The sequence below is a fragment of the Monodelphis domestica genome, chromosome 8 (assembly GCF_027887165.1).
Source record: "Monodelphis domestica isolate mMonDom1 chromosome 8, mMonDom1.pri, whole genome shotgun sequence".
NCBI lineage: Eukaryota > Metazoa > Chordata > Mammalia > Didelphimorphia > Didelphidae > Monodelphis > Monodelphis domestica.
In genome coordinates this window covers 257,664,642-257,686,933 of record NC_077234.1, presented here as the reverse complement: position 1 = coordinate 257,686,933, position 22,292 = coordinate 257,664,642, and positions in this window count along the sequence as shown.

Sequence of the window (22,292 nt, the reverse complement as noted above, 5' to 3'; positions counted from 1 at the left end):
AAAAAGAAATTTTAAAATGGAAACAAAACTTCAAGACAAAACAGGTTAATGGTGTATGAATGGCATCTGAAGGAAAACCAATACTTCCTAGAACTTTTTATCATTATATCTGTCAATCCATCCATAAAAACAATCATTTTGGAACCCAAGGCATTATAGGCTCTGTGAAAAGCATATGGATAGCTCCTGACATAACTAACATAGCCTCTAATGTGTTTGTAGCCTGCCAGAACTGCCAAGCATATAACAAGCATATCTATCACAGAAAAGCTTTTGATGGATGTCCTTTGGTTTACACAGCTTTTAAACATCTCCAAATTTCATTACAATGCCAAAATCTGTACATTACAAATTTTGCTTCGTTATTGTAGATCAACTAACCAGATGGTTGAAGTGTTTCCAACTGCAAGAGCAACAGCAGCATTTGTTGTCAAAGTGCTTTTAAGAGGAATCATATCTCATTTTGGCCAGCTGGCACAGATTGATTCAGACATGGAAGATCATTTTACTGATTTGGTTTTGTCAAAAATATATCCATGTTTAGGAATAACACCAAAGTTTCATGTACACCCACAGAGCTGAGGGTAAGTCTAAAGGATGAACAGCGAATTGAAAACTATGATTAGAAAACTATGCACTGAGACTCATTTAAAATGGCCTGAAGCTCTACTTTAAGTGTTATTCTACCTTCAAAGCAGGCCAAGAGGAGATCTACACATCTCACCATTTGAAACAGTGTTTGGTCATCTACCAATTCATGCTAAACTGTTTAATCCTGTATATGCATCATTGCTAGGAGGAGATACTGCTATTGCCTTATATATACAAGATCTGCAAATCAAGACATGAAAACTTCAGGATTCAGGAGTGAGGGTGAAAGCTGAACCTATAGATTTTTCTCTACATGACTTAAATCCAGAAGATACAGTATATGTAAAGAACTTCCAGTGCATAGGAACAACACAGCCAACCTGGGAAGGTCCATTCCAGTATTGTTAACAACCCCAACAGTGATAAAAATAGGAGAAAAGACCTCATGGATCCATTGCTCTCATGTGAAAAAAAGTACTTTCTTTAGGAAATGATTGACTACAGGCATCAATGACATTGAATTCCTGAACTTATATTTTTTCAATAAAAGGTTTGATTTTCTTGTACTTAAAGGTTTAATTTTGAAATAGAATGAGTAATAGCAAACAGGTAAGTGTATAATTTATATTTTATTATATAATTTCTGGTTAGAGGTTATTATTATTATTATACATTTATAGGATTATAGAAAAAGTTAAAATAACTGAATGATAGGTACATGATAAAGTGTTAAAGTGTTATAAGTGTTGATCAACACCTGCCTCGGGGGGGATATTATATTAATATAATATTCTTGTATATGATGTTCTTGTATATTTTTGTGCATAATAACTGTAAATATTTGTAATTGTATATAATCTGAGACTGGCATATTGCAAGATTTGATTTGCTTTCTTCTTTTCTCTTCCTCACTTTACGTCTCCCTGTTCCTAATATAGAGCATAAGATAGTTTTGTCTGAAAGATCCATTGGGGAGCCTGGAAAGGATCTCAGCGGGGATATGTTAAAGGGATTTTCCTCAATCTCTTCCTCTTTCTTTTTAAGAGGCAAGAAAGCAGAAAGATTTCTAAGTAGAGGAGAACCAGGTGCCAGTTAGCCAGAACTGAAGATTCCATTACCTAGGAGATGAGGGAATGAAAGGGAGGGACAGTTGGGAGTTTGAGACTCTTTACCTCTGGACGTTGAGGGAACAGGAGTCTATCTCTGAGGCAAGGGGTGACTGGTAGGTTTACTATTGACAGTTGGAGGATAAAACTTTATTTAAGGAGGCCATGGGTGGTGGCTGTTTATTTATTAGAAAGATAGGTAATTAGTGAATCAATTTCTAGATAGAGCGGAGTAGGTCTGGTGTGTCAGACAGATGCATCTGTCCTTTGAAAACAGAAGTAGGGTTTTAGAAATTTTAGCTAGTATGAGGAATTTAAGTATAGTCATATGGTATTAGAATAATAATCTCTCTTTCCTCCTTTCTATTTTCTAACTATACTTCAACTAAATTAAACAGTTTTTATCAAACTGCTCTTCTCTCTTTTGTCAAACTCCTACCATTTAAACCTTACAAAAATGAATTATTTTGATTACATCAAATTAAAATTTTTTGTACAAACAAAACCAATGAAGCCAAAATTTGAAGGAAAGCAACAAACTGGGGGAAAATGTTATAATAAAACTCTCAGGTTTTCTTTAAGCAATATTAATTGCAGTTCTCAGATCAAGAAATCAAAACGATCAATAATCACATAAACAAGTGTTCCAAATCTCCACTGATTAGAGAAATGTAAACAAAACCAAGTCTTAGGTACCACCTTATACCTAGTAGATTGGCCAATATAGCAGCAAAGGAACCTGATAAGTGTTGGGATTTTTAGAATGCAAAAGGGGAAATTGATAGGCCTCCAAGTTATTGGACCCCTAAGTAAAGTACATTGAATAGGACTAACTACATTGAATAAGCCTGAGTGATCAAAACATGAACCTAGGACAGTTTTGTGTACTATAACCCTGGAAAAACCTGCAGAAGAGGCATCATCTTTGGTATATTTTCTTCCTTATGTATCAATTTCTTGACAGGATGCGTTGTCCTCTTCAAGAAACTCTGTGATTGACTAGCTGTTACTATGAAAATATTGCCTGTAATCATATGGATGTGTATATTTGTGTAGCAACCCAGATTCTTATAAATATCATAGCCTCCCTCAATAAAGCTGCTATTGATGCTACTGATGCCATTGAATACTATCTGTGTCATTGGTCCTTTTGATTTCTCTATCTTTCTAATAATCCTTGCCACCTCCTTACCCTAACAAGGACTTCAAAGGATCCTCATAGGACCCCCAGAGACTTTCAGGGTTTCACTGGCTGAGCCCTGGCCTTATCAGATAGAGTCATCACCAGGGACACTTAAAGATGGGAAAAGGGATGTAAGGGGAAATTTTAGGGTTGTGACTTAATCTAAATTTAATTGGTCACCAGAGAATATCCCAAATAAAATACCCAAGTCAGTTTGGAAATTTTATGGTGGTTTAATTAATATAGAGGGAAAAAATTAAGGAGAAGGTATAAGGAAAGGGTATAGGATTTCTCCCACCTGGCCTGTACCAGGGGGAGTTTAAGACCTCTGCCACGAGGTCTTTTCAGAAGATTAGAGGCTTTCCTAAGAGGATAGTGTTTTAGAAGGTAAAGGATAAAAGAATCAGCATAAACTCTGAGAAAGCTCAGAAAAGATGCCTCACCTGAACTAGGTTACTAAGCTTCCCCTAATAATGTACCAAGGACTCTCACCACCAAACCTGGACAATAGCTGCCACCATGCCAAGATACCAAGAGGCTCACCACACTGCCTCCAGAGCCACCTCTCTGCACAAAGAGACCAAGAGGAAGTGAAACGAACATCACTTTACATCACTTTCCTGTGTCTCACACGTACCAAAGGACAGCCCAGGGGTGTGTCAGTTTTTTCTGATTGGTCATTTGCTAGCACATGTCTGTCATAGGCCATCCTTCTCAATACTTAATCCTTAAGTAGGGGTGTAGACATTCCCATTCTGCTAGACTAAGCAGGGTGGAGTAAATCTAAAGTTCACAGGGAATATGGGTAAGAAATCCCTTCTCCACCTAAAAAGGTAGGGGAAATTTAGTAGGGGAAATTCCAGTAAAAAGACCTCATCCCACAAAAATAGGGAAATTAAATAGAAGACAAGGAGAAATACACAATCAAAAATAGGATATGAACAGAGTAAGTCAAAAGAGTAAGAATTACTTGTGCAAATACTGAGACTTATGCTACAACCAAATGATAGTACAGTTAGCAATGCACAATTAATTAATAAATTATTTATTATATATTTATTATTTATTTATATAATATATAATATATTAAATATATAAATATAATTATTATTTATTTATAATTAATAAATAATTGTGCAGGAGACTCTATGGAAGGTATAAATTTGCAAGAAGTTGGAGAGAGAATTAGAAATCACTACTTACTATGGAGCTCGATAAAGATTTGTTTAGCCCCCTGGCCCACCATTGCTACTGCTTTCTCCAACTCAATGCCCACAGGAGCGTCAAATGCTAGCCCTCTTGAAAGGCTCCTGGAATCTGGTGTTTCTCATCCTCAGGCATCTAGTTTAAATCCTAAAGTAAATCAGCAAAACTTGTTTCATTATCCCCCTAAATGCAAATCTCCTTTTGCAAGCACCTTACCCAGATGAACATGTCAAGCAGAACCTCTCCATATCCAATCCATCAGCTTCTTCTTTTTGGTCTGCACAGGTGCCAAATGCCCACATGCAAAAATTGGTAATATTTCTTGAATTGAGAGCATTAAAGCAGGCTTCAATCTTATTTGGCCTCATTGCACCCCTTACTCTGGTGCTAGTAGAAAAATTTTCAAATCATATCCTTCCTCCAGAAGTTTGGAGAGTTATAGAAAGAATTTGTTTGCCAGTAGGAAATTATCAAATATGGAGGTATAGCTATATAGATAAAGCTTGTGATCAAGCAGAGAAAAACAGAACCACTCAGTTGGAAATTAATTTCGATATGCTTGTAGGTCAGGGAATTTATTCCCCAGTCTGGAGTCAAATAGCATATGATTTGCAAGCTTATTAGCAGATAAATATGATTGCACTAACTGCTTGGCAGAAATTTCCCATTTTTGATGGAACCCAGTGAAGTAGAGTTATACCAGGATATAAGGAAACTATAAAAAAGATCAATAGTTTGCTTCAAATGTGAATGAGAGGGACATTATGAAAAAAATGTAAAACAGATCTGACTAATTAGATTCTGCAATAAAAGGCCATGTAAATATTTCCACCTTTACCCTGAAAAATCTCACTAATAGCTCCAGAAAATATGTATGTAACTCCCTTGGACATAAATCTGGAAAGTAATCAATTAGACCTCAGAATACAATTATTCAAACAAAGTAAATAATTAAAAGACTCATTAATCAAGTCCTTTGCTTTAAATAATCCAGTAGTAGCAATTATAGTAGTGTTAACTTCTTATTTAGTAATTGTAGAATGATGATTTATTTAAATATATGACTTGGGTAATAAAGACCTAACTGGACTTAAAATTCCCCTTGAGTGCCTCTCTCATATTAAAAATCACTTTAAAAAATAGTGAAAATTATTTTAAAAGGAAAAAATAGACCAGATGAGACTTGTGTTTTATGTTTGTCTTGTGTGTCTGTCTCAGCCTTATATTACTAATTGTACTCAATGGGTGGATTTCATCTTGGGAAAATTAAGCCTCAGATTAAAAGAGGTTCTTTCTCTTGTTCTCACTTTCACCCGTTCTGGAAGGGTATAAAAGTTAAATTAATTGTCCAATACTTCAAGTATTATATTTTATAAAATTTATTATCTAACAAAATAGAACCAAGTGATTAAGTTTTTTCTACCTGCACAAAAATCCATGCTCCACCGAAGCCATGACAGGCATGAAAAAGCCCGAGAGACAGGGCTACACCCAATTTATATCCTGTCTACATCAGGACAGCAGGACAGGAAGTGAGCAGGGCATTGAGAATTGTAGTTTTTAGGATAACAGATTCAAATTACACAAAGGTGAAAGTGACTGACAAGAGACTGTATTTAAAAAATTCAAGAAACAATATTAGCAATTTTGAGTTTCTTAAACCTTATTTAAACGAATATAAAAAAGAATTTTTACTCTCTGCTAAGAGAGTTGAACAAATAAATCTGTCAAAAAAGTTTTCCTTTCATTCTTCACTGGCCACAAGGAGAGAAATGCAGTATTGATAAAAACAGAAAAAGGATGATTTAATCCCCAAATTGGATGATATAAAAAGTTTAAATATTGAAGTATTTGCTCTTAAGAGTCAAGAATGATTGTGAATGTAATCCAGGAAAACTTGTCAAACAATTCTTAGATGGTTACCTAGAAAGCAATAATTCAGAGCTTTGTACAAACTTCATTGATTATTCAACTGCATAATTGCTTAAGAAATTGTGCCAACTGAAATTTCAATGCATGCTCCGTACAGTGTAACTGAATAAGATTTTAAGTACTATAAAATTATTCAACATATGCAGATCTCTCTGCTTAAAACAAAAAAGGGAAAATGAGCAGATATTATAAGATTTTACAAAATATTACAAAAATAGTTACAAAAATTGTAAAAATGTTAACAAATGCCAATATTCCCACCAAGTTCTGGGAGAGAGCTCTGTTTGCTTTTCCAGATATCGCATAGATACCAGAAGGATCAATAAGGCAGTATCATGGAACAGCTATAAAACAATACACATCAGCTTCTCCTGGGAACAGCTCCACATCCATCTCCTCACTGAGCTTGAGCAGATACTGTACCTACCTGTGGTTGGCAAAAAAGACTGAACCAGCAAGCAGAGGTTTTCATAGTTGTCCAAGAAGAATTGATCTCTCATTAATGGTTCTACTTATGACTGTACTAATAACTAGTCAGGCACCTTATGTTGTGGGAAATATTAATATGTCTGCAGATGCAAATGAAGCTTTTTAGGCTTCTCATCCAGGCCCACCTATTGCACATCTTGTTTCATGGCATCATCAATCACCAACTGTGCATACAAACTGTTCATTATTTCCAGACTTTCTTTAGGAGATCTATTCCTTGTAGCACATCCCTAAAATTTTACTGCATTAACCACAGATTTCCCAATTTATTTTTCATTGCATGAAGCAATTACAGGTTGTATCACTGTTTATCATAATCTCCTTAAAACAGAATCTGATGTTGACTTTATCTTGTCTGTATGTCTAGCAGATGATTACATAAAGCCTACCCTAAATGATCATTCTCCTTAGCCACCAATAGAGTATTCCCCCATGTCCAGAAAAGACTCAAAAAAAGGACATGCCTTCTTTCTTGTGGTGTTATGTCCTTCATTCTAGAAAATTTTCCATTCCAAATACACTATTATAGTTACAGATTGGGTCATTCCAGGCTCATTTGCAAAATTCTCCTCACATCCTATGTACACTCCTAAGGGTGGATGGAGTCTTCATATGTTCTCAATTGGCAAAACCCATCATTCATATATTTGGCAACTTCCTTATTCCTGGATAAACTTGTCCTTGTTATGACAGAGGCACCAAGGTTCTAGGTACCACATCCTGAACTTGTTTCGCTCAAGAGGCTCCAAAAAGTACCAGGGCACCGTGTCCCAAACCAAAGCATGATATCCTGAAATTGATTTGCCCAACCTTACTTCCCAGAAGATTGTCTGTGCAAGCTTATTTTAGAAATCTCCCCTGTTGTGAGAAATAACCATATCCCCCACATCTCCAGCTTCAGAAATACAATACTTGCATAACCACATCCCTTTGCTTCTGTAACTTCAAGATGCTTTTATGGAAATCCCCTGTCTGTCACTAGGCAGAATCTAGGACTTAACCAATCCACTGACAATGTAAACAACCCCTGTCCTACTTTGAAAACGTATTTATTCTTTAGTCTCATAAGGCTAAAGGGCTACTCTTTTTCTGAGTATGCCCTGGTGCCAGTAATTGAGGAATCTCCAACCAACTTTTCCTGTGTCTCTGTGGTTACAGTCCAAGTGTCCACTACATCCTTGCCATTTATAAATAGCAGAAAACAATGTGAATCACTGACTTGATCACTTCCTTCATGTGTCCCTAGTACTTATTTGATTCTTAATGGCAATTTTTCCATTATCACGTATTTTTCAAAGAATAATGTGAAAACATATAATTATTCCTGTATTAATTGCAATATTCCCCCTACATTGTCTCTACAATGGTTCAGATTGTTCTTTTGAAGCAATTTCCTTTTTTGTCATGCTTCCTGTACATAATTCAAACCCCTGGTACTCAAACTCAACTGTTTCCTCTTTGCAGGCAGGTGTGGATCATTTCAAATGAGTTAGGAGATTAATTTGATGGCTGCTGGGGGGGAAGGCAGCCTTCCACAGGGGATGGGGTCTTGGAGTGGGACAGGGTCAGTGGAATGATGGATGGGACACAGCTTTTGCATTTAACCCACAGCACAGGTTTCATAGGATAAACTGCTCTGCCTTGGCTGAGGTCTGGCTTTATTTCATATCCTCATGATCACACATCTACTTGGCACACAGTTTCATTCTCAACATAAATGTTTCCATGGAACCAAACAACAGACGGGAAGCCTAGGGAGATAGTCAATGAAACAATGTTGCTAAGTGCAGGATCAGAGGGTAGAATCAACATGACCCAGATATAGGTTAGGGAATTCAGAACACAGATTTGCCAGACGTTTTTATGCCTAGTAAAGAGGGTCCTATCTAAGTAGGTATATAAGAATCCTTAGTTTAATTTTGTAAGTGGGATCTCCTGGTAATGTCCTGGGGAGACAGAGTGGCACATCTGTATTAACCCTGTAACCCTGCAAGCATGTTGCTTTCATCTATTTTTCCTGGGGCTAAGTAAGAATAATAATCATAGCAATTCCAATAATATGGGGATGTTAATAAGGAAAGTCACTTGGTGGGGGGGGGGTTCAGTGGGTGATTCCATCCATCCCAGGGGTTGCTTTGCAGTCCCCAGTTGTCATGTGGACTGTGTCAAACATTGTGGTCTTTGATGGCTCCCAGAAGATGGCTTATTATAGGAGATATTGCTCTGGTAACATTCATTGCTACCACAATCACTTTTTGAATGGCACTTACTAATACTATTCATACTGCTTTTCATATTAACAAAATATCTGAAAATATATCCCAAGCTTTAGGAACACAGGAAATCATAGATGCAAAATTACAAGCAGAGTTAGCTGCATTACAGATTTTATCTAGGTAAGCAAGTAGCAGGAATGAAAATTAAAAACTGTTTGCAATGTCATGGAGTGTATAAATCCATTTAAAATATTTTCAGCACTTACAGGGCATATAGCATATAGCATCATAAAAAATTTAGCTTTGACCATCACACCCTTCACCAAGAAGTTTTGACTATTTCTTAGCCTCATCTCACCCTCTTTCCACCAGAGGATCTTGTAACACAGATTACCTATACTTTAAAGAGTTTAGAATCATATCTTTCAGTAATTCCTGAAAGGAGCTGGAGTAGGGGTAGCTTCAGGTATTTTAACACAACCTTTGGGACCTGTTCAGCATCATGTTACTTATTCTTTGGCCCAACTGGACCCAGTTGCTTCAGGACCACCACCATGTCTTACAGGTGTAGCTGCCACAGCTTTGTTAATAACTAAATCTGCTGATTTATGCTTGGGATGCCCATTTACCATAATGTGCCCTCATGAAGTCAAAGCATTGTTGCTAAGACATAGAACACAGGCATTTTCTGATCAAAGAATCATTGCTGTGAAGATTGGATTTGGCTCTCCCCTGATTGTAACAATGAAGGTACTTAGCTCTTCCTTTATTATGAAGATTAAATTGTAATCCCCTGTCTATTTTTAGATTTTAATCCCCAAAGTGTTAACTCAGTAAAGTAGATCTACTTATTTTAACTACAAAAAGGTGTTAACTAACTACAAAAGGTGTGAACACCCATTTCATACATTGAGTGGACAGTCCTGAAGAGGATCTTCTGCTGTTATGGGTAGATGTAAAATTTAGGGGAGGTTACACAAGAGAAAAAGGTCTTTAAATAGAGGAAACAGAAACACACAAGGAGTTAGATTGAACATTCAGTCACTCAGAGTTGGACTGGAGGACAGTCAATTGGGCTTGGAGTGAAGAATAGTCACTTGGAGCTGGAGGGAAGATAGACACTTGAGGAGAGGCTGGAAGACAGACACCCAGACTTGGAGTGAAGACACTTGGCTGTGTAACTGGACCCCTGGAGGAGCTCATACAGGAGACGTTAGACTGCTTTACTTTTAAACAATCACCATGGTGAGTGTAAAAGCTGACTTAGTTCCTTGCCCTTTCTGGAGGTGGGAATCTCTGAGAAAGGCCCATCATCTTGATACTCATTTCCCCTGTCTGGTGCCTTAGAATTTCTACTTGGTTCAGAGGAAGCTGGAGCTTTCTCTCTTTCTCTCGCCCCTTTTCTCTCTTCCTTAATATCTTCCCTTATTGTAAAAATAAATTACCATAAATTCCATTTACTTGAGTAATTCATTTTGGGATTTAGAAATTAAATAGAGATTTAATATTTTTATTTATTAATATTATTTTTATTATATTATCATTATATTATATATTTATATATAATATTATTAATAATATTATTAATAATGAAATTATAAATTAATATTTAATAATAAAATAGAGATTGTGGTGACCACAAATTTAAATATTCAGTCTCAACCATATAAATGTAATACTAGGTATGAAGTAACCTTGTTAGGTAATGAAAATATTACCTTAAAATGCTGTACAGTTCTTAATCCTGCAACCTTGCTTCCTGATTTACCAATTTCAGGAGAACACACACAGTTGTGAATCTTTAGGGTCCATGGCTGAAAAGCCTCAAGATAATCTCCTAGGCACTCCTTTAGATAATCCAGACTGAGCATTATTCACTGATGGTTCTTCTTTCATGAGGGATGGCATATGCTACACTAGAACTGTTGTAGTCACAGAATTTGCCACTGAGTTGTCAGCTTCACTGCCCTCAAATATAAGTTCTCAAGGTGCAGAACTCATATCTCTAAAGTATGGCTATATAATTTCTAAAGATAAGAGGGCAGAAATTTACATAGATGCAAAATATGCATTTGGAATATGTCATGCAGTAGGTATGCTATGACTTCAAAGGGAATTTTTAACCTCAGCTGGAAAATGTATCACAAATGCAGAAATCATTAAAGAAGTTCTTTCTGCTCTCTAGCTCCTTGAAGCACTAGGTGTGGTTCATTTCTCAGCCCTTACAGGTGGAACTGACCCTGTTTTTAGAGGGAACCACCAGACAGACACTGCAGTAAAGCAAGCTGCCTTAGAAAGACCTGAATTAATTTTAACATTGACAACCAGTGATGACTTAAATTTATCCCTTTCCTATAATAAAAAGGAAGTGGAACAATGGAAGCAAAAATTTAAAGCAAAACAGATAAAGGGAGTATGGGTGACATCTGATGGAAAACCCCTACTCCCTAGAAGTTTTTATTCACCAAATATGACTATCTATTCATAAAAATGATCACTTTGGTACCTAGGGAATTGTAGACTTTGGTAAAAGAGTATGGATAGCCCCTGGTATAATTATTATATCCTCTAAAGTGTGTACAGCCTGCCCCACCTGTCAAGAATATAATCAGCATGCCTTTTGTGGCAAAGATTTTGGTGAGTTTCCTCTGGTTTACACACCTTTTGAACACCTTCAAACTGACTTTATCACTATGCTAAAGGCTAGACAGTATACATTTTGTCTAGGCATAGTGAATCAATTGACCAGATGGCTGGAAGCATTCCTACCTCCTGAGCCACAGCAGTTTTTGTTGGCAAGGTGCTTTTAAAAGAGATTATTCCTCAATTCGGCATGCATGAATGTATTGATTCAGACAGGGGAACTAATTTTATTGATTCAATTTTGACTCAGATATATTCTTGTTTGGTGATCACTCCCAAATTCCATGCACCATATCATCCCCAGAGCTTAGGCCAAGCTGAGAGAATAAATTAAGATCTCAAAACTATGACTGGCAAATTGTGCATGGAGACTCATTTAAAATGGCCTGAAATTCTCCCTCTGTTACTATTTTATCTTTGAAATAGGCCCAGGGGAGAGCTACACATCTCACCATTTGAGATGCTTTTTGAATACCCGGCTATACAGGTTAAGTCTTTTTCTCCTGCATACAAATCATTACTAGGGGGAGATACTTCTATTGCTTCATATATACAGGTTTTACAGATCAAATTATGAGAATAGTACCTAATCATCCATTTGAATACTTCCCCTGAAACTTAATCCATCCTAGAAAAGTGTTAAGTGTTTGGAAGAATGTATATGTCACTGCAGAGGATATAGGGCTAATAAAACAGGGATGAGATTATCTTGGTTGTTTATGGATTCCGGTAGAAATCCTTTCCATTTTTGCCTATTTTATTAGAGAAAGCTTTCCCTGTATTCCATATGTCTTTATTATGAATGCATAGAAATTTCAATGCTAATTTTACCAGAGTGTTCTGGGTGGGATCTGATTCAGGTCAGTTTCCTGGTAATTGATGTTCAATACTGAAACAAAATTGGGCAATTCATTCAACATGTAAGACATAACAGAGAGATATCTATTTGGCCAGAGCAAGCAAGAGTTGTTCAGTAGTTAGTTGTTGAGGACATGTGAGGTGATTCTGCTCTCAGCTGTGTTATGACTTTGAATTGTCCATCAGAATCCTTTATTCAGGTGTCAGAAAATGTCTGGAGCAACAATTTTATAAGTTAATAATCTGAATCTTTAGTTCTCTAAACCAATCACAGCTAGCCCTTATGTTTATAACAAATTGGAGAGTATATGAGAAACCTGAGTAGGAGAAAAATGAGTAAAATTTTGGTATTATTAGGGAAATTCTGAATCGAAAGAATACAAATGAAAACAAAGAGAATGATTTATAGGAAGCTCCCAAGACTGAACATGGGCTATGTAAGGTTTTGATCATGGATTGCAGTAGTAGAAATAGTCATAATAATCCAAATTTTCATGATTTGAAAGTTAATCATGCTTCTTCCTCTCAACAAATTAAAAAGTAGATAATACAAGTAACATAACTTTACATTTTGTAGTTGGAGAGCCTGAGTAAATTTAAAGAGGTTACATTCTTTTTTATATATTACTCATTGTCACTGAACTATTGAGTCATAGAAAGAATAGAAAACCAGGTTTCCTGGAACAAAGTTCAGTGATTTTTTTGCTGTACCACATTACCATATTTCCATAACTGGAAATCTCTCATTGAAATTTTGTAAATAGCTAAGCAGTTGACCTTTAATTTTGATGTTTTACAATCAGCCCTTCAGTAAAGGCAACTTTGATTTGAAAAAATAAATTCTTATTGGTAATATTATGGTTTATACAAGAGCCATAAAATTTTCTCTTAATGTATGTATATAAGTACATAGCTACTAAGGGGATATTAATTAATTGCATTAGTTAATATTGAATTATATCTGCATTTAATAATGAATTATCTGATATATTATATTAATATATTAATTAATATATTATTACATCATATATCATATATTATTATAATATATAATATTAATATATTAGTTAATATATTAATAATGAATATCTGCATATAATAATGAATTATATCTGCATTTAGTAACTTTCCTTCTCTTATAAAAATAAGTAGAGAAATCATGTTTTAAAACATGTATTTTTCTTCCTTTAAAAAGTGTTTAGACATACATTGTTCCTGGAAACAGTTTATATATAGGCACGATAAAGCAAGCTGCAGTGAAGAGATACATATTCTAATATGGTATTGGGATTATACTCCCACAGCATACATACAAGTGCTTCCCAAAGTAAATTGAGCTGGAAAACTATCATTTTCCTGTTATTGACATAATGCATCTATGATCAGCAGCATTTTATTTTTAATTTACAGTTTATTATCAGGATACTAGAATCTCATTCTTTAATCTTTTTTTCACTTTCTTTCATTATAATGGACTTAGAAAGTAAAACATATCTTATGACCTCTAACATGGGTGTTGAGTAATAGAATGATTACCTTTTTTTGTTACCACCGGTGAACTTCCTTTCTAATAAGTGTACTCTACGCTTAGTCTTTTTTCCCCCTTAGATTCCTCAGAATGCCCTAATTGTAAGGGGTGATACTTTTTCTTTCAATTATACTCATCTCTACTATAAGGTGAACCTCATTTTGGGTCTGTCAAGAAGCTAAACTTTCCTGAGTAGGCAAGAAGAAAAAAAAAAGAAATTTGACTGTTATATTCATTGTGCATACAAAAGTGTGGCATAGAGCTCTCTGACAGGTAAGGAAAGCTAAGGACCATAATAAGACGAGTCTTACAAATAATGCCAAGGACAAAAAAAGGACTTTCTTCAAGAAATATTCAGAGCAAGAATAACCAGAGAGAGGCCTGAAGCTTGATGTAATATGACAGAGTGAAAAGAAAACTAATCAACTCTTTCTCCTCTGTTTTCTATCTTTTCCTGTTTTCTGAAGATAATAAGATCAAATTAGAAAAAATAGAGAACAAGATGGGGGCAGATATGAGTTTAAAGGAAATCAAACATTAAAATGTGCAAGAGAAAAAATTAAAAGACTATTTTAATGAATCCAAATCTGAGGGGAGGTTCATTTTTATTCATTTAAATTTTGTGCTACATTTAAAATTGTACTATTTTAATATACAATGGAATCACATAGAATACTTTCTTGGTTATGAATTCATGCACATGTATTTTTCCCATATTACAAGTTGATACAAATAATTCATTTCTGAAATTTTGCAATCTACACTTTCACCTTCCCTTTTTTCCCCTCCTCCTATCCCAGAATGCAACTAATATGATATATATGGCACATGTGTTATCATACAATATATTTCTGTATTCATCATGTTGTGAAAGAAGTCACATATTGCTTACACTAGAGAAAAAAGGGCAAATAAAGTGAAAAACTGCTTCAATCTGCATTCCAACTACATCGGTACCTTCTATGGCAGTAGATACCCCTTTTTATCATTAGTCTCAGAGTCATCCTTGATCCTTTTATTTCTAATATTAGTTAAAGCATTCACATTATTGTTGTTACTGTTTGTTCTAGTTCTGCTCACTTGATATAGCATCATTTTATATAAATCTTTCCAGGATTCTTTGGGTAAAATTTCTTGTTTGTATTTCTTATGGCACCATAGTATTCTATTATAATCATATACACATAACTTATTCAGCTATTCCCCAATTGAAGCATATGCCTTCAGTTTCGAGTTCTTTGACACCTCAAAAAGTGCTGTTATATGTGTTTGTCATATAAGTAGGTTCTTTTCTTCTAAATTAAGTCTCTTTGGGATATTGACTTAGTAATGATGTTGGGTCAAAAGTTAAGCACAGTTTTATGACCATTTAGGAATGGTTCCAAGTTGCTATTTAGAATGTTGGATCAGTTCACAGCTCTACTATGCATTAGTGTCCCAGTTTTCTCACTTCCCCATAATATTGATCATTTTCCGTTTTTGTCATATTAGCCAGCCTGATAGGTATCAGATAATATTTCAGAATTCCTTCAATTTGCAATTCTTTATTTAATAGTGTTTGGAAGCATTTTTATATGAAAAAATATAGTTTTAATGTCTTCATTTGAGAATTTCCTGTTTGTATCCTTTGACTATTTGTCAATTGTAGAATGCTTTGTATTCTTCTAAATTTGACTCCATATTCTATATATTTGAGAAATCAGTCCTTAAAGACGTTTGCTATAAAATCCCCCCTCAAGTCTCTTGATTCTCTTCTCATCTTGATTACATTGATTTTGTTTGTGTAAAACTTCTACTTTTTTTAGCTTAATGTAACCAAGGTTGTCTATTTTCCATCTCCTTATATTCTCTATATCTTGTTTTGACCTAACTTCTTCCCTTATCCATAGACCTACCAGGTAAACTATTCAAGCTCCCCTAATTTATTGATGCTATTAAACTGTTTTTCTAAGTTACATATCTATTTTGGCTTTACCTTCTTACCTTCATATATGGTATGAGCTGAAGAAACTGATTCCAGGTAAGGTAGATAACTTAGATATGCACTGGAAAATACCTAAGACATTATAGAGCTCATCCTAGTCTGCTGTGGTTAAGAGAAGTGCTTTCAAATGCTTTTCAGTTGTCAATATAGAGCTGGGGGCATCTTCAAAAGGCCTTCTTCAGTTTTCATAATATTCTGTAATTGCTTTTTCTTGTTTATTCTTTTACTTTTACATGTTTAAAGTAAATCTTATTTTTAAAAAGCTAATCAATATTGTGTGGTTAATGGAACTGATGTGCTAATCACTGAGATCTAATAGTGAATAAATCACAATTGCTTGAGGTTTAATCTGATATATTTAGAGGAGGGGACATGCAAAACTTTTTACTGGTACCTTTGGAACCCTGAAGTAGGAGATATAATGTCTCAGTTCTGTGATATTGAGCTAGAGAAAAAATGATTAGACTTGGATTACTAGGAACCAACATACATTCACTAATTATGAATTATGTCAACGTAAGCATATTTCCTTCTTGACAATATTGAAACGATTTATTTCATGAGAAAAATACCATAAGTATACGTATTTTTGTATATACATTTTAAAAAAGCATTTGACAAGGTACCTTCTGGAGAAGATGGGATATGAAACAAATGATATGACAAAAAATATAACTTCAACCTCATTTTGGATAGAGCGCCATACTTAAAGTTAGAAGTTCTAGGTTCCAGTTACAGCTCAACTGCCCTCTACATTCATGATCTTGGAAATACTAACATACTTTCTACCATACTATTCAACAATGTACCTTTCCAAGTTTTTGTCCATCTTCAGACTTTTCAGGGCTCTCTCTCCCCTGTCCAGCTTCTTATCTCAGAAATTTCCTATATTTTCCACTGAAATATATTAAGGTCATCTGTCTAGAGTGGCATCTTTTCCCTCCTCATGTTGCATCTCTCAGTTGCCTTCTACCATTACCTCCTTCTTCACCCCTGTCTCATAAGAGATGACTCTTATTTTCCAAGGCTGGATGCTCTACATTAAAATGTGATTCCAATCCATTTACTTTTCTTCAATAGATTTTCCTGCTATCATTTATATTATCTCACTTATCTTCATTCCTTCCCCTTTATGTGACTACTTACCACCTATAAACATATCCATTTCCACCTTATCATCAAAAAACACTCACATCATCTGAGGGTTGCTTAGAGTAATTGAAACCTAGCAATCTATATTTCTCTTCTCTTTATTGGTTAAACTACTTCTGAAGGCAATTCCTCCACTTTCTTTCTTTTTACTCTTTTCTTAACTCCTGGCAATTTGACTCTGGATCTCATTTGATTGAAAATTTTTCAAAGTTAATAATGATATCTTAATTACCACCTCTCCTGGACTTCACTTGTCATTTTCCAATAAACCCTTCCCTCCTTGTACTCAAGATCACAACTTGAATGTCATCCTCATCACTGTTTCTATCCCAGCCCCATCTAATCTGTCCTTTGAACATCTTTGAAATATATCATATACAACCCTTTTTATTCTCTGACACTGACACCAACCTAGTGAATACTTTCATTATATTATGCCTGAACTATTGCAATAGCCTTCTGGTTGTCCTCCTTGCCTCAATTCTCTCTCCACTGTAGATCATCCTATGTATCTCTACCCAGAGTACAGAAATTTGCTACACATAAAACTATAATTTGACCTTAATAAAATCAGTCAGAATATGTATTAAACTATGATATTTCAATTTAAAGATATAATGAAAAGTCATGGAAAGAAATAAATTGAATAAGCAAGCAAAAATTTAAAAATAATTTAAAAAATAAAGAATATTTTATTACATGTAATATATATTCTCACCAGGCAGTTTCAATTTATTTACAAAAAGGAGAATAATACTTGCAGTTATTAAATCATAATGATAAGTATATCCTTACATACATTATGTATTAGTTATGACAAATAATCTTAGACATGAAATGAGCCATGTTTGTCATGGTTTATTTGCCATTTTCCCCATAGACTTTGGGCTCAGTAAGTAAGTGCTATCCAAAAAATCAAGTAGATTTAATTGTTATAGGGTAAATTCCATGTCCATGGAAGTATCTCAGAAAAGGCACATCAAGGATCATAGAGTTAGAACGTGAAGGGACTTCTGTTTGGTAATCAAAGCCCTTTACAATCTAAGTGCAATCTGTACTCCAATACTGATTTCATACCCCCAATATGCTCTACATTCTAGTCAAATGGAGTTATTCTCATTCTCCATAAGAGACATCCTATCATGTATTCCTCTATCTTTGAAGCAGCATTCCCCCGTATCAGAAGGGTACTGACTCCTCATTTTCACTTAAAGATAAAACTCATGAACCCCTTCTTATACAGAACTAACTACTCTTCCCTCCTTCCTACCCCAGGTAATAATGATTTACTTATTTGCAGGCATGTTGTTTCCATTTAGTAGTATGTAATCTGCTTGAGGGCATAAAATGGCTGTGTCCACAAAACACAGCATCTGCCCTAGCACAGCACTTAGAACGAAGAGGAAACATAACAATTGTTGCATTTTTAAAAGTAATTTAATTAATTTCAAAAATCATGTTAAAAACCTGTAAGAAATAAAGGACCTGACATTCATAGAAGACCAGTGATTTGTTCATAGAATAACATTCATAGAAGTAAATTATAGATCCAACATAAAAACTCAACATGACTATTGGCCAGTCCAGGGCTCTTTCGGCTAGACCACACAGATGTTTTAAATGATTCCTGCATGATGTGAGAGGTTGGGCTTGAGAATACCTGTGATTCCTTTAATAAAACACTTTGAACTTCAGGATTTTACTCTATCTTAATGATATTAGCAATTACACATGAAACCAGGACCCTCAAACATAATTTGATTCAAGAAAAGAGCAATTTCTTTGTTATGTCATATATTCTAATGGAGCAAACACATGCATATAAAAAGTCTTATGAGTTACAATTTGATTCTACAGCATCTACAGAGTTAAATTTGAAAGAGAGAGAATCAAATACTTTTTTGAGAAAGAAGATAAAATATAAACAAAGAAGTTCAAGTTTACATCATCTGTTAAGGAGATACTAACAATTATTCAAATCAATCATTTTCATTTAAAAACAAAAGCAACCTGTCAAGATCCAAAAATTAATCAGCATCAACAAAATGCTTTAATTTTATCTGTTCAACTAGTCTTAAAATTTCAAAATGTTAGCACACTATCTAAAAACATTAGGAAATTAAATGTTGTCAAAAGACAAAGGGAGGGAAACATCATCAAAATCATTTTCTCTATTCAAAGGTCTTGAAAGTAATTAGCAAAAAGCAGAAACAAATACAATTTCAAAACATGTTTACATATCAAAGCATTTTATCTAAGTATGAATTTGAAGACTTCTTTCAGATTGTCAGAATTTGTCTGCTTCATGCTTCAGAATCAATATTTACAAGTAGCTAATCATTTTACATATGTAGAAAATTTAAAAAAATCAAAGAGAATTTTCTACTGAAATCTGTTGTAAAACATGCTATTGAATATTACTAATGCTTCATTATTTCAAGGATTGGTGATTTCTTCAGTATGGATACATCCTCATTCATAAGTTTTTGTGATCATTAAAAAATAATCATTTTGTGGCCAAATTGCTAATACTGATAATTATTAGCTAATAATGCTAATAATATTTCCAACTTAATTTTGCTGATCCCAAACTGAGCTAAAAATTGAAGCATTCTTGTTTTGGCAAGTTCTGATAAACATAACTAGCTATGGAAAGTCCTACTTATGGCCTTTAAGAATGTGGTGTTATTGCGATGTTATGATGTAGCACCAGATGAATTTTGGTGAATATAATTCATTAAATAATATCTGGCATTACTATATGACATGATACAGATTAGAATATTCTCATTCATAATTATAGATGACAGAAAAACAATTCATTCAAGACATTCATGACATGATGAAAATCAATTTTAGACTCAAGACAAGATTTCAAAAATTATAAAAGCCAGAAAAAGATTATAGTGGCTCAATTGTAGTTATCTGGGTTTCCACCAAATCTCCATTATTAAAAAGCTATTATAAAGTAAAATCAGTGAACATAGGGAAAGAAAAAATATATGTGAACTTGACCAAAAATATCATTATAAAAGTCTAATTTCTAATATATAGGGGAAATAGACATATGTGTATGTTTGTACATTTGTATATGTACATACATATAGGCATGCATGCCTACATACATACCTTGCCTCATCTACCCCTAAAGGATAAGGGCAAAATTTTTTCTTTAAAATGAAAAATGCTTTTTTCAAAAATATTTAAAAACACTGAAAACATAAGAAAACTTTACACATCTCTAAGGTTTTACCTTGCTCTTATGCATTAGTAAAGCTGACAAAAGTTAGATACTGTCACTCTTGGTGGGTTCATGGGTAGAGAAGAATCAAATACATTGTTCCTAGAGTTATGGTCCATCAATCCTGAGAAAGTTTAGAATTATTTTTTCTCAATATATTTTATAGCCATATATAACAGAGATTTTGATAATTTTTCTCAGGTCCTCTGCAATTCCAATCAAATCCTGGTTGGTAATTGCTTCTTAGATCAATAGTTCAGAAAATCCCCTCCATGCTGTGAATCTTGAAATTTCTCAGACTTGTGAATGTTAAAAAAATTCCCCATTGGGGAATTCTCCATTGGAACAATTCCCTACTAGGACCATTCCCCATTTGGAAAGTGAGAACTCTACTTAGATCAGAAATGTGAATACCTCTACTCCACCCGTACTTAAGCCTGCTTTAGGGGAGAAAACTCCTTGCTGAACAATGAAAAATACTCATACCCATACTTAAGCCATGCCTATTTTTAGAATTAATACAAAGGGGTGCTAAGTACCTATAAAGGTCAGGCAACTTGTGAATTTACAAGGAACAAAGAACTGGGAAACTTACTCAGAGCTTTCCTGGTGTGAATTACTCAAAAATCCACACTTTCTTAGGTGTGGACTAAGAATGGTCTGTCCTTTGAAAAACATCTACTGTGATTGGTAGATGTAAGAATTTAGGGGAGGTGACAAAGGAAAATTTCCCTTTATAGGGAAAGGAAAAGCTGAAAAACAGGATCTCTGGATCTCTCAAAAGACAGTCTCTAAGGAGGTTGTTGAGAAAAGGACGATTTCTAAGGAGGTCTCTCAAGGGAGGCTGACTTTGGCTGGAACTCCCTCTGGGGAGACTCTGTCCCCCTGAATCCTCGCTTGAACAGATCTTATGGTGAGTGATTAAGGACTGACTGATCTTTCTTTTAGGGCTTAGGCCTGGGTTTTGGCCAGGGCTGCCTGGGCTGACCTATTCTTTTCTCATTTATTTCCTTTTTCTCTCTCTCTCTTTCTTTGATTCCTCATTGTATTATTAATTAAATTCTCTATAAAACCCAGTTGACTTGGGTATATTCATAATTGGGAATATTTCCCTGGTGACCACCTTATATTTGATTTAAAATATGACACTGTAGTGAAAACATATTTTCTGTAGTCACAATTTACTCACCCACTCATATCTACTACAATCTATATTTTCCACTATTTTACTCACTTCAGTTTACAACCTCAACCATTTTAACTCTTACAGTTTATGGTATCCACTCTTTTAAATGCCACAGTTTATGGTGACCCAAAATTCCATGTTCCATATCATCCCCAGAGCTCAGGCCAAGTGGAGAGGATGAACAAAGAGCTTAAGACTATGATTGGAAAATTATGCACTGAGACACATTTAAAATGGCCTGAAATTCTCCCTCTGACCCTATTTTATCTTAGAAGCAGGCCTAGAGGAGATCTACACATCTCACCATTTGAGATGCTTTTTGGACATCCACCTATACAGGCTAAACCTTTTTCCCCTGCATATACCTCACTATTAGGGGGAGATACTACTATTGCTTCCTATATACAGGAATTACAGCACAAACTATATGAACTTCATGAATCCAGAGCTGCAGTACAAGCTGGACCATTAGATTTTTCTCTGCATGACCTGAACCCAGGAGATAAAGTTTATATTAAGAATTTCAAGCGAACTGGAGCAACTCAGCCTTCATGGGAAGGACCATTCCAAATATTGTTAACTACTCCAACTTCTATAAAGATTGGAGAAAAGGACTCTTGGATTCATTGCTCACATGTGAAGAAAGCATCTTCTGCTGAGACTGATTGACTGTATCCTATCATATGAATTGGAGATAATAATCCATAGACAAATGGATGCTGTTTTTTGAGAACACATTGAATTACTGATTTTTTTCCTTATTTTTATTATTGCTTTTCTTTTATTTTGATTAGAATATTTGAGTTTTTTCTCATTTCTTGTACTAAAGGTACACATAATTAATATTATTTTTCTGCAGTAATACAAATTAATATATATATATATATATATATATATATATATATATATATATTTGCTATACTGTCAATGCATACCCTAAACTATGGGAACTTGCCATTTATTGATAAAATATTATA